The following is a 13190-nucleotide window of genomic DNA, read 5'->3' as shown; positions in this document are numbered from 1 at the left end:
ACTGTTCTCAACATAATCTGTGAGACAGTGGGCCCTGGAAGAGGGACTGCCACCTAAAAGGACATTTGCTATTTTGTATGTACATATCACTGTGAGCACCCATAGACTGCAGGAGGTGGTAAAAGCAAATGAAACCTTGCAGTCTGTCTCTCTTGATGATAAAAGAGAGGAGGATGAAAGTTATGAAGTCTATACCCATTATCTCTTTCTCAGTGAGGTGGATTTAAATCCAGTTAAAGGACCATTTTGCATATATCAAAAAGGAGCTGAAGTAATTGGTATGTCCAGTAATTCAACCTCCAGTAAGGCGAAAGTTACCAGCCCTGCCTGTAATGTGTGAACCATTGAATACAACTGCTTCATCAGGAGAAACTATAGTGTTAATTGCTACAGCCGCTAAGCAGGAAACAAATATTGAGCATCTGCTGCTAAAAGTAGACATGTGCATGACGAAAAAAATTGTTTTGTTTTAATTCGCTAATCTAGTTATTTTGTTTAGTTAAAATCGGTTGATTCGTTCAATTAATTTTCAAAATTTGTTTTTGGAATTCGTATTTGGAATTCGTGTTTGGAATTGTCAAATTTTCTTAGAATTTACATTTTTTTTTATTTGAAACGATCAAATTGATAAATTTTCGCATCGGTCGAAATTAAAATGTTATATTGTTTTCGATTCAAATGTAGCAAAGTGAACAAACAAAAGAAAAATCTTCAGCAAATGATTACAATGACTCCTTAAATCGGGAGTTCACCCAAAATTCAACTTTCTGCAGTTAGATCCAGCATACTGCTGACATCTGCAGTATGCTGGTCTTTTTTATTTTATTTTGGTACTTATCGTTATAGCAGTATTTCTTCTATGGCTCCGAGCGGGGAATGCTTCGGGGAATGGGCGTTCCCGAAGGCAAGCTAGTTGATTGACGGCCTTCGATAGCGCCTCACGGCTTCCGAAAACAGCCGAGGTGACACTTGGCTGTTTACGGCGCCTGTGCCTGCCGTGTAGAGCTGACTGCGCAGGCGCCGTAAATTGCCAAGCGTCACTTGTGTATCTTCGGAAGCCGCGACACGCTATCGAAGGCTGTCAATCAACTTGCTTGTCTTGAAGGGAACGCCTATACCAGGAAGTAATCCCCGCTCGAAGGCATAGAAGAATTACTGCTAGAACGATAAGTACCAAAAAAAAATTTGATTAGAATTTCACTATGAAATTCTGAAATTTGGACGAATTTCATTACATTATTCGGAGCATTCAGTAAAATTTGTTTAAATTGTAATTCAGGTATTCGGATATATGCGAATCTCCGAATAACGAAAAATGTGTCTGAATATTAATTCAGAATGAAACAAACCGCACATGTCTAGCTAAAAGTCACTGAAGTCATTGCTGACAACTTACATGCCGATTCTTATTGCAAATTACATTTTTTTTTTAGGAGTGCTACCTGTCCCCGCTGGTGAAGAAAACTTTGAGGTGTGGAAAGATCATGGAAAGTTTAAGACTACCAGCATCCATTATCATTAGAGCTTACAAGCACACTCATGTGAGTACCAGTACTCAAGAATATATTGAGCACTATTAGACATGGGCACCGTCAATAAATTTGTTTTGTTCCGTTATGTTCCGTTTCGTGGTTTAACTGGATGGACTTGTGTCTTTTTTCAACCTGACTATGTATAAGCCGAAGATTCGTATTTCGTAATTCGTGTCCGAAATTCAATTTGGATTCGTACGAAATACGAATTTTCGTTAGATTCGTAACATTTTCGTAAAAATACGTACATTCGTTATGATGAATTTAAAAAGCAAACCCAGGAATTCAGCATTGCTGCTGACTTCCTGGGTTTGCTTTTTAAATTCATCATAATCATCACCTAATCACATAATTCATTACCTTTCTCAATATGGCAGTCGTCGCCTCATTATGCTCATTATGAGGTGCTTCCACCATCCCTGTGCTGTGCTGACTTCCTCCTGGGGCTGTACCCCTGCTGTGCTCATTATAAGGGCCCCCGCAATCCCTGTGCTGTGCTGACTTCCTCTTGGGGCTGTACCCCTGCTGTGCTCATTATGAGGGGCTCCCACCATCACTGTGCTGTGCTGACTTCCTGGGTTTGCTTATTCATCATAACGAATGTTCGTAATTGTTGTGAAAAGTTAACAAACATTCGACCTGTTCTTTTAAGAAATTCAGATCCGAAATTCGTCCACGGAATTTCGTATTTCATAAAATTCAGAAGCAAAGCAATTCGGATTTCAGATGCTTCCGAATGTACGAATTCTTCGGAAATTTGTACGAATTTTCGCTTCGTGCGAAACGAACTGCACATGTCTAAGCACTATTGAGCAATATATTTTGACAGATGCTTATGGACTACAACATGACCCTAATCAGATAGTGGATGATTTTAAACAGACAAAGCATAAAAAGGGAGAGGATGTTTATGTGTTTGTGAGAAGGCTAGAATTGCTTCTAGGGAGATTGCTCACTGAAAAGGTAATTTCTCCCACAGATGTTGACAAATTTTGGTAAGGACTGCTCAAACAATAAAGGTGCTACAGCCTCATTACCCAATGTCACCAGTCTTAAGAGTTGTTTTGAGAGAGAGAAATTTTATTTTCACTGAAACTATGACTGAAGTAAAAAGTCTGATATCCTTTTTAGTACCCCTTCTAAGAGCAAAGTTAAAGAGAGGATTTTGGTTGAGCACAAAAACGAGACTATTGCTAAAAACAAAGTGGATAGACTCCCACAGCCTAAAGCTCTATCTGCTAAAAAAAATCTCCAGTGATAAGCCTCTGTTCCACATTAAATGTTTCCGCTGTGGACAAGCAGGCCATACAGTTCATCAGTGTTCACTGCTTGCTGATTGTTCTGAAATTCACAGTAATGCCGCGTACACACGATAATTTTTCGGTTTGTAAAAAATTCCTTTTTTTTTGTGTCATTAAAAACGAGTGTGTGGGCTTCAGAGCATTTTTCGAGTTCTGAAAAACGGCCAAAAAATAATTCGAACATGCTGTATTTTTTCACGACGTTTTTAACGTTGTCGTTTTTCGGGTTTTAAAAAATGGTCGTGTGTGGGCTTTAACGATGTGAAAAATCCGTGCATGCTCAGAAGCAAGTTATGAGACGGGAGCGCTCGTTCTGGTAAAACTACCGTTTGTAATGGAGTAAGCACATTCATCACGCTGTAACAGGCAGAAAAGCGCAAATCGTCTTTTACTAACACAAAATCAGCTAAAGCAGCCCAAAGGGTGGCGCCATCCGAATGGAACTTCCCCTTTATAGTGCCGTCGTACGTGTTGTACGTCACCGCGCTTTGCTAGGGCATTTTTTTTTTCATGATCGTGTGTAGGCAAAGCCATTTTAATGATCAAGTTGAAAAACATTTTTTTTTTCTAGAGCCTGAAAAACTTCGTTTTTTACAACCCGAAAAATGATCGTGTGTACGCGGCATAAGGCTCTATGCTTACTGGACCTAAAAAAAACATTTGTTCTCTTGGGAGTAAAAAACGCTCATATACAGTAGAACATTTGTTGTACAAAGTCTAGATGAGTTTAGAAGAACCTTAGTTTTTTTCTGCCAGTAAGCTCCAATCAGAAACGCAAACCAGAAGATTTTTTTTGTCCTGCCTCTAAACATTAAGCTAAGAATATCCCATTAACTGTCCTAATGTGCATGGTCACATAGAATAACATTGAGCAGCTTCTACAGGCAGAACACAAAACTCCTGTAGAAGCAATGTTTTTTTTTAAGCCAGTGTGTATAGAGCCTAAAACTGGACATATGTACAAAAGAAAACAGGGAAAATCAAGAAAACAAATGTTTACCAAGCTGCCTGTGTTAGGCTGCAGATGTACTTTTAATTTGTTTGGTAATGATATACCCACTACTGCTCTGTTTAATACTGGTTCTCAGCTGACTATCATATACAGGCCCTTCTATCAGTAACATTTAAACCACCTCCCGGACATTATGCCTGTTTATGGTGTGGGAGAAAATCCTGTTTTTATGGATGGTTGTCTAGAAGTTGAGCTTTGCATTCCTGGCTGATGAGGATCACCCACTTAAAGTCACTGCTTATGTGAGCCCTCCACCTGGGGATAACAAATATGCTCCTATGATTGTCAATATTCATTTTAAATGTCCAAAAATGAATATTGTTACTGTTCGGAACATTACCACATACCCAGTTATAATATAACAAAAAAACCTGGGGAATGCCCAGGGAATAACCAAGCCTACTTACCGACCAGCTCGCAGAACAACCAATTAACCTGTCTAACAGTATGCGTTAAAAACAGGGGTTTTGTCCGCACGCATTTGAAAACGCATGCGTGAGCCACAGGGCAGCGCCAAGGCACCCTGTAATCTGTGCAAAATTGAAAGGGTATACTGCGCAGGTCTCAATGTGATATGAAAAATTCAGTAAAAATTGAATGTGTAAATAAATGGTGAAAAAATAATGAAAACTAAATACTAGGGATGCACCGAAATGGAAATTTCAGAACCGAAACGAAACCGGAAAAAAAAATAATAATTCAGTCCGAAACCGAAACCGAAAATTACTTTTCTTTGTTTTCCCCCTATTTAAATTTTTTGGCGGTAATCGATGTGGCAATAATAATTGATGGTTACAGTGGCTGCGTTTGATGGCACAGTGGCTGCGTTTGATGGGCACAGTGGCGACGTGTGTTGGCAGTGGTATAGTGGCTGCGTGTGATGGCACAGTGGCTGCGTGTGATGGCACAGTGGCTGCATGTGATGGCACAGTGGCTGCGTTTGATGGGCACAGTAGTGACGTGTGATAGCACAGTGGCTGTATGTGATGATGGCACAGTGAGGCTGCAATTAATGTTTTTTTTTGGTAGTCAGATAAGGCAAGCATGGCTCAATAACACACAAACGTTAAGCGTTTGTGTGTTATTGAGCCATGCTTGCCTTATCTGACTACCAAAAAAAATATCAATTGCAGCCTCACTGTGTCACTGTGAAAAAATGGCAGATACATATTTTTTTTTATCTGGTCACCTCAGTTAGTTAACCACTTACAAAAGCCCCCGCCCCCCCCCGGAACTAGCCATTTAACATGAACACAGTTAAAACTTCATTTCTTAAAGGTTTTGTGCTGTTAGTGCTTACTTTTTTTGCGGAGTACACTGCTAGGTTCCTCCTAGGCAGGCAGTGTGATTAGTCTGACTGTGTCACACTCACAGGTTCCGACACAGCTCCCTGCGCGCTCCGAGTCCTCCCTCGCCTCTGGCCGTGACGTCCCACGGCTCACGCTGCTGGAGTACACCAAGAAACTCCCCCGTAGGGGGAGTCCAAAAATCAGGAATTAGGAGCTAGGAGGACTCCGGTGGAGCACGATCGGCAGTCGGCACACAATTTGTACAGTGCCACTGCCGCTGCTCGCGCTATGTACAGGTCTGGCGGCCAGCATGTGTGTCTGGCGGTCTGCATTTGCATAGGAACATTGCCCCCCTCTCGTAAACTAAATGGTACCACCCACAGCTTCATTATCGGCAATTTTACTGTGTTTCGGCAGGGACCTAAAAATGCTATTTTCGGCTGATATGTATTGGTCGCCGATAATCGGTGCATCCCTACTAAATACTGCTGCAGTTAAAATGTCAGATATAAACATAAATAGCAATTATATAAAGTGTAAACTGCGCTGCATGAAAATAAGGTGATATATGACAAAAATGTATGTGTCTATATAATGAATACTAATACACATAGATAATCTCTTAAATCAATATTAAGCGTGAACCTAAATAATTATAAAAGTGATATCAAAAAGATCAAGTCCATAGATTTTCACTTAAATCAATGATAGGCGTGAACCTAATAATTAAAAGAATGATATCAAAGAAACAAGTCCATATGTGTTGAATTGGTCCCAAAAAGATTCAGAGAAAAATAAAAGAGAGTGCAAACTCGTCCAAACAAGTGCTGAACAGATCCAAAGGGAATCGTGCCGACCAGCAAGACAGATGAGATGAAAAGAACCTCCACCACTTATGTCTTAACTGCTTACCAAAACAAGTTGATCTCGATAAGGAGATCGTACGTGCATGTGGCTAGCAGCCCTGCTCAAGACTTCCTTGGAAAGTCTTTTTTGCGTTCAGTCCTTGGTGTTATCAGACATATCTCCTCAATGTAGATGACCCAGAAAGGAAAACACTAACATAGTGTAATATCGTCTAGACTGTTTATTAAAGTAAAAAAGGATGCACTCACATGTTGGTAGAATAAATAGTGCGTTTGTTTAAAATTTGCTCTAGCCGGCCGGCTATACTATCCGCCCGTCCTTCCGGATAACAGCGAAGTGAACAGTGGTGACGTCAGCACGCCGCTCCTCCCTGTAATCTGTGGTCCTAACACTAAACAATGAGTGTCCCTACAATGGAGGCACATGCATTCTAATGGATAGATAGGGGCAGGTGGACTGAAGGGGAGCCCCCCTACTTAAAGGTGCAGGAGCACACCAAACACCCAGCATATAGCACAATGGCTGCAAGGGTGTTGGTGTGTTGCTGAACCAATACAAGCACCACAGGTGAAACATGAACGTGTCCACCGCCCCATCTATAGCTGGCCATAGCAGTAAGTAGCATTGGAAGGCTAAAGCAGATAACAAAAAAAACCTGGGGAATGCCCAGGGAATAACCAAGCCTACTTACCAACCAGCTCGCAGAACAACCAATTAACCTGTCTAACAGTATGCATTAAAAACAGGGGTTTTGTCCGCGCGCATTTGCAAACGCATGCGTGAGCCACAGAGCCGTGCCAAGGCACCCTGTAATCTGTGGTCCTAACACTAAACAATGAGTGTCCCCACAATGGAGGCACATGCATTCTAGTGGATAGATAGGGGCAGGTGGACAGAATGGGATAATACCAGCCTGGCAAGAGGTAACTCATTTTTACACCCTTAGCTCCTACCCTGCCAAGGTCGAGGAGAAAGACACCAGTAGACTTTCACCTGAATGATGTTGATAGTCCTGCAGAGCCTAAACAAGCACTAGGAGAGCAGCTAATGGAATACAATGATGTGTTCTCTACTGATGACATGGATGTTGGGTGTGTTAAAAGTATTTAGAACAATATTCGCCTAATACTAGATAGCCCCCCCATTCAATAAAAGATCCAGGCGCATACCTCTTAAAGATCTGGATGATGTTCGAGAGTGCTTGCTCAAAATGAAAGATCAAAACATCATTGTTGAGTCTAAAAGCCGTATGCATCTCCAATAGTGGTGGTCAGAAAAGAAAATGAGTGAGGGTTTTTTCCAGTTTGCTTGCATGCCTCTGGGTATCAGTGGTGCACCTGCAACCTTCCAGCGTCTATTGGATCGGACACTGGGAGACCTTTGTCCCACTCAATGTATTGTCTACCTACTGTAGATGACATAATTGTTTTTGGCTCCACTCACGCTCCAGCATGACCAGAGACTGTTTAAAGTGCTAGATGATTTGAGAGAAGGTCTGAAACTCTCCCTGAACAAATGTAAGTTTGCTCGCTCTTCAATAAACTTTGTGGGTCACATCGTATCTGCAGAAGGGGTAGCAACTGATCCTGCTAAAGTGGAGGCTGTGGTAACCTGGCCCCATCCCACAAATCTGAAAGAACTGAGGTCCTTCTTGGGGTTTTGTGGCTATTATCGCTGCTTCGTTAGAGGCTATTCCAAGAATGCTCGGCCTCTTAATGACTTGCTCAAAAAAAAACTGGCATTGACACACTCCTTTCAGTTAGAGGTGGATTTCTGCTTGAGAGGAAGCTTTTCTACAGCTTAAGAAAAGTCTTACAGAAGCACCAGTGTTTGACCAGGGGCGGGACTTTGAATGTCGCCTAATTAAAGAGCTGTTAACATTGCTTAACATCGACATACTCCCTGAACATTTCATTCGCACCTTGTTGAACATGTTGGACATGTTGGGTACCCTCCCTAATGGTGCTAAGCAAACCTGGAGCCAACGTGTTGGAGCTATGGTACATGCCTACAGTTGTACCAGACATGAATCAACTGGTTTCTCTCCTTATTTTCTCATGTTTGGGAGAGAATCCTTTCTCCCTATTGACATTCAGTTTAGTGTGTCTACTGATGGAGTGGAACAAAGAAATCACTACCAGTATGTGGCACGATTTAAACAGAGTTTAAAAGAGGCCTATTGAATGAGTAAAATTCTGCAAAAATAAATGCTGCCAATAAAAGGCATTTGATGCCAAAGTTTGTAACAAAGGCTGGTGATAAAGTGCTTCTCCGCAATTTGGGACCCTCATCAAAAAATATGTTAGCCGACCGCTGGAGAAATGAGTTGTTTGATGTTATAGAAAAACTACCTAGTATTCGAGTCTATGGGATTGGAGGACATGGAGTCATATAAAAGCCTGGCATAGGAATCTCTTTATGAAAGACAGGAGTCTTTTATCACAATTATTTTATTAATTTAAGATTTTTTTTTTGGATGGTTACACAAGGACTTGTGCAGTTCATCTCTGTAATTGAGGATTGTATATATATATATTTTTTTTATAATGGTATAAATGGTATAATGATACATAGCACTACACTATTAATAGCAAATTATAGTTTTTATTAAGTGTGGTGATTCACTGTGAGTGTTATAGCAGCTGTGGAGATATTTATTTTATACTCACATTTTGTTTTAGGTTAGCAGTTTGGCACTGATTGCTTTTTTCACAGTTTATAGGAATCACTTGCTTCTAGTACCACAATTTGTTACTACTGATGAGGAGCCACAATCTGATATTGTTACAGATTCTAATGATTTGCTTTGTGCAGACAGTAGAGACCAGAGTGATGACACTGACTGGTGTACACCTCCATCAGAGTCCCCTGTACAGGTTCCTTCAACTATTACTGATGGGGGCCTCCCTCAGAGGGGAGGTCTGAGGCCAGCTACCCCTGTTTTCGAACAAACAGCACAAAACTTTGTGCCTACAGTTCCCAGCATGGTTGGAGCACCAAGTATTAATGCTGTCCCAGAGTTATCTTTATTAATGCCTGAGGGCTTGAGGAGAGGAGATTGTGTTTGACGACCTCCACCAATGTTTTCTTATGACACCTTGGGAAGATCGTGCTATGCTGTAAAGAACTATGTACAACCTCATGTTCTGATGGACATGATTGCAGCCCGTTCTAGACTGGTTAGCATGATGTTACTAACCATATTTTCTTTGCAGCTAATCTCTGTAATAGTTTGCTTCTGGAGAAGTGGTTTGCAGAAGGCGACAACAATGTTAACTTTTGCTATGTTTTGTTGCTATTTTATGAATATATCCTTGCCCGGTTGGAAGGATTTTCAGCAGGGGGATAATGTATTGATGTGGTAATGTCTTTGAGCCATTTGCCAAGTGTATACTCCTGTTATGCAGCATTTGTTTTGCCATTTTCCAATATGGCTGCATGCTCTCTCTTTCTGCACCAAGGATGAGATCATCAAAAACAGCAGAGGTATGGCATGAATTCTTGAGTAGGTGTGGGGAAGGAGAGAGCACATGTGGTAGAAAGAGAACAGTGGATTCCTGCAGAGAGAGCACAGATTGTGAGTGGCTGCAGTTTCCCCTCACTGAGACATGCATAGAGACTGTTAGCCTGGGTTCACACTATAGTGAGGCGGGAACTAGCGTGATTCCAGTGCTGTTTCCCACATTGCATCTCTCCCACAGGCAGTTCACACTGCCCTCTGCGAACCGCTGCGGGTGTCAATACAATGTTAAAGACACCCCCATATCCGTTCACAGATTGCAGTGTGAACTGTGGATTCGGACAGGAATCAGATGGCATGGGTGTTAACACCCATGCCATCCGATTCCAGTGCGGGAAAAAAGTCCCTGCTCATTTTTTAAGGCGAATCCAATGCAAGTTCAGCCATACAACTGTATGACTGAACTCGCATTGCACAAATATCGCATGTGATCGGCATAGCAGTGCAGGTGCGAATCACAAGATACCTTATGTTGGATGGTTCACTGAATGTTATTTCTTCAATACATGAACTTTCAAATGCAATTCTGTGTGGATTACAGAGTATACCTCTGTAAATATCAGTGTACCTCCAGAGACACCGCTTTTTTCCAAATATATACTTACTTCTCAATTAAGGGTATAATAAAAAAAAACAATTCCATATACACTTTAGATTTGATTTACACATTGTATACGTTCCACTGTAAGTAATATATGGATAGCCATTGCTCCTCCTTAGATGATCTATGTTGGCTAATGGCAGTAATGGAGTAATGAGAGGATACAATATTTGAGAACAGAAATAAATTCTCCAGAGGGAGGGAAATTCCTCTTAAATTGTTGTCTTTTAGAAAAAGTGTGTCTGCTGAAAATTTTTATCTCAATGAATTTTCTTGTAACAACTAAACAAATCAGTTTTTTTTTCTAATTGTTCTCATTTCAGCCATCTTTGGAAAGGGTCACCAGGATAAGCGTCACCGGGAAGAGTGCTTCACCCAAGTAGGACAGCAAAAAAAAACATCAAAAAAGTATATCCAAAAAGAACTGGGACTTTAAACACTTATTCATTCCAAAAAATGAAGAGACCATAATTAGTGGACAAGCTGACTCACTCTTCTAAGGCTGCTTATCTGAAACAAGGCTGCTCTCCAGTGGGTACCCGGGATGTGACTCAAAGCATAAACACATAGGGGGGACTGTCCCTCTCTTTAAACAAAATCTCTCTATCCCTCTTTCCTCCTTATTGTTCCTCTTTTTGTTCTATAGGTAAAGGCCTTGTTAAAAACAATCTATTTTTTAACTCCCAAAACTATTATACTATGCTGAACCTTTCATCCAGCTAGAACGAAGAAGAATTAGTCGTAAAAAAGACTTCTAAACATACATAATCATTCTCTGCATATTTTCTATCTACATAGCTGGGGTGGGAGGTTTCAGGGATGTATCCTTTGCCTACATGCCTGGCACCAAAAGGTGTCCCTCTTTCCCATCTCAGAAAGTTGGAAGGTATTTAGGCATATACCTGAAGGACAAACCAAATTGTTCAGAAAATGATCACATAAAAGCCAATACCTTTCAGGGGGCAAACAAATGTCATCATTAAGGCTCAGTAACCTTGTCAAGGCTTAAGAATTTGTTAAGGCAGAGTGTATCAGTGCATTTTACACTGCTACAATTTGTCTTACTGCATTTTCAAAAATCAGCTACAGATCTATTTGGTCATCTACATTGATTAGTTTGTTTAAGCTTACGTATACCTAGTGATGGGGAATGTGTTTGGCCCTCAAAACAGTTTTGGCTATTTTTGACTATTCTACTGTATATGATCAGTTAAAGAACAATTAAATAATTTTGGACTCTGGTGCACCTGGTTTATGTTTATGCTTTCAGCAAAAAAAACCTGAGCAGTGACAATTATAACCCCCCCACTGCTCTATAGAAAGAAAAAAATTGGGCTTTCGATCTACTGTAACAATTTTAACAATAAAGATGTCTGATTACATTTTAAGCAGACATAAAGTATTTATTAAAGAGGGAAAAAGATAATTTGGACATTTGCAATAAACAATTAAGCTACCACTAATGATGTGTGCACCATGTATGGCTGCTGCTGATTTCACTATAATTGTTAGTTTCATGAATTTCATATAATACAGTAAGCACCAAACATTTGGCACTGAAACTCACAGCTCCGGCTAGAGTACAGCTCTGATAGCAGGTCACCTGCGTAACGTTCCATCCCTTCCATTCATAGAACGTCTTACATACTTTAAATTTCATGGAATGCCTTGTATTAAAAGTTCAATAATAGTTTTTTCCTGGAGTTCAGCTTTATAACTACTTATAGTTATAACTACTTCATTTCAGACACAATGAAAATAATCTAACAGAGGGAGTCTAAGTTTTGAAGTGGTTGTAAACCCTTTGCAACCTCTTTAACCTACTGTACAGGTAAATCTAGATTTAGGCCCCGTACACACGACCGGATCTATCTGCTGAAACTGGTCTGACGGACCAGTTTTAGCGGCCAGATCCGGTCGTGTGTAGGCCCGAGCGGACAATTGTCTGGCGGATCGGACAGTTTCCAGCGGACAAAAATTGCTTAGCCTGCTAACAAATCTGTCCACTGGAAACCTGTCCGCCGGACGTGTTCGGTCGTCTGTACAGACTCACCGGACACGACCGACCGCCATCCCTCGCATGCGTCATACTGATTTGACGCATGCGTGGAAGCTTTAAACTTCCAGGGCCGCCCACGTCGCCGGGTCATCGTCGCGGCGACGGCGCGGTCACGTCCCCGCGTATTGTTTACGCGCGGATTTCTGTCTGATGGTGTGTACAACCATCAGACAGAAATCTCCGGGCGGACATGTCCGCTGAAAACGGGCCGGCGGACCGTTTTCAGCGGACTGTCCGTCCGTGTGTACGAGGCCTAAGGCTTACCTGTAGGTGCTTAAAATATCTCCCAGATCTGCACGGTCTAGGAGATATTTGCAAATCACTGTATGGCGATTTCTTCTACGCATGTGCCGGAGTTAGAAAGGGCACGCTGTGCTGTTTCTAGCTCAGGTCATGCCATTAAAGGCGGCTCCAGCGCGCATGTGCGAGAGTGACGACACGCGAATCTGGCCGGTCACAGAGCCGGAGTTCGCGGCCACGGAAGAGGGGTGAAGAATGGACGCTCGCTACTAGCGAGGAAGACGGGGACATTAGCTTCTCTTGCAGGTAAGTGTCACATAATGGGCTACTATGCGATGCATAGTAGCCCATTATGCTTTACCTTCCTCTAATTCTTTAAGGTCGTGACTTATGACTTTTTAATGTGTTTTATACTAAAAGGTGTTATAAAGGCTAAAGTATTTTTTTTTACCTTAATGCATTTTCTGCATTAAGGTAAAAAAAACTTTTAATACTACTTGCCCCCCAACCCCTCCTAAATACTTAAAGAGGAAGTAAACTTCCATCTCTACATTTTACCTATAGGTAAGCCTATAATAAGGTTTACCTATAGGTAGTGTAAATATCTCCTAAACATGCACCGTTTAGGAGATATTTACTGTACATGCGGCCAGTGACATCACTTGCGCAAGCGTACTAAAAGAATGGCCAACTGTGCCATTCCTTCAGAGCCCTGTGCCATGACCGGTGGCTCCCACGCGCATGCATGTGAGTGACGTCATTGCGGCTC

General features: G+C 41.4%; 1 long non-coding RNA gene across 1 annotated transcript; it reads left to right on the top strand.

The window, feature by feature from the left end:
• Positions 1 to 1439: 1439 nt before the first annotated feature.
• LOC120928550 lies at positions 1440 to 11363 on the top strand. Its single transcript, XR_005747220.1, has 2 exons — positions 1440 to 1541; positions 10446 to 11363. It is a non-coding gene; the product is annotated as an uncharacterized LOC120928550 (long non-coding RNA).
• The last annotated feature ends 1827 nt before the right edge of the window (positions 11364 to 13190 follow it).

The sequence above is a fragment of the Rana temporaria genome, chromosome 2 (assembly GCF_905171775.1).
Source record: "Rana temporaria chromosome 2, aRanTem1.1, whole genome shotgun sequence".
NCBI classification, from domain to species: Eukaryota; Metazoa; Chordata; class Amphibia; order Anura; family Ranidae; genus Rana; species Rana temporaria.
This window is presented reverse-complemented; position numbering and strand designations above follow the sequence as displayed.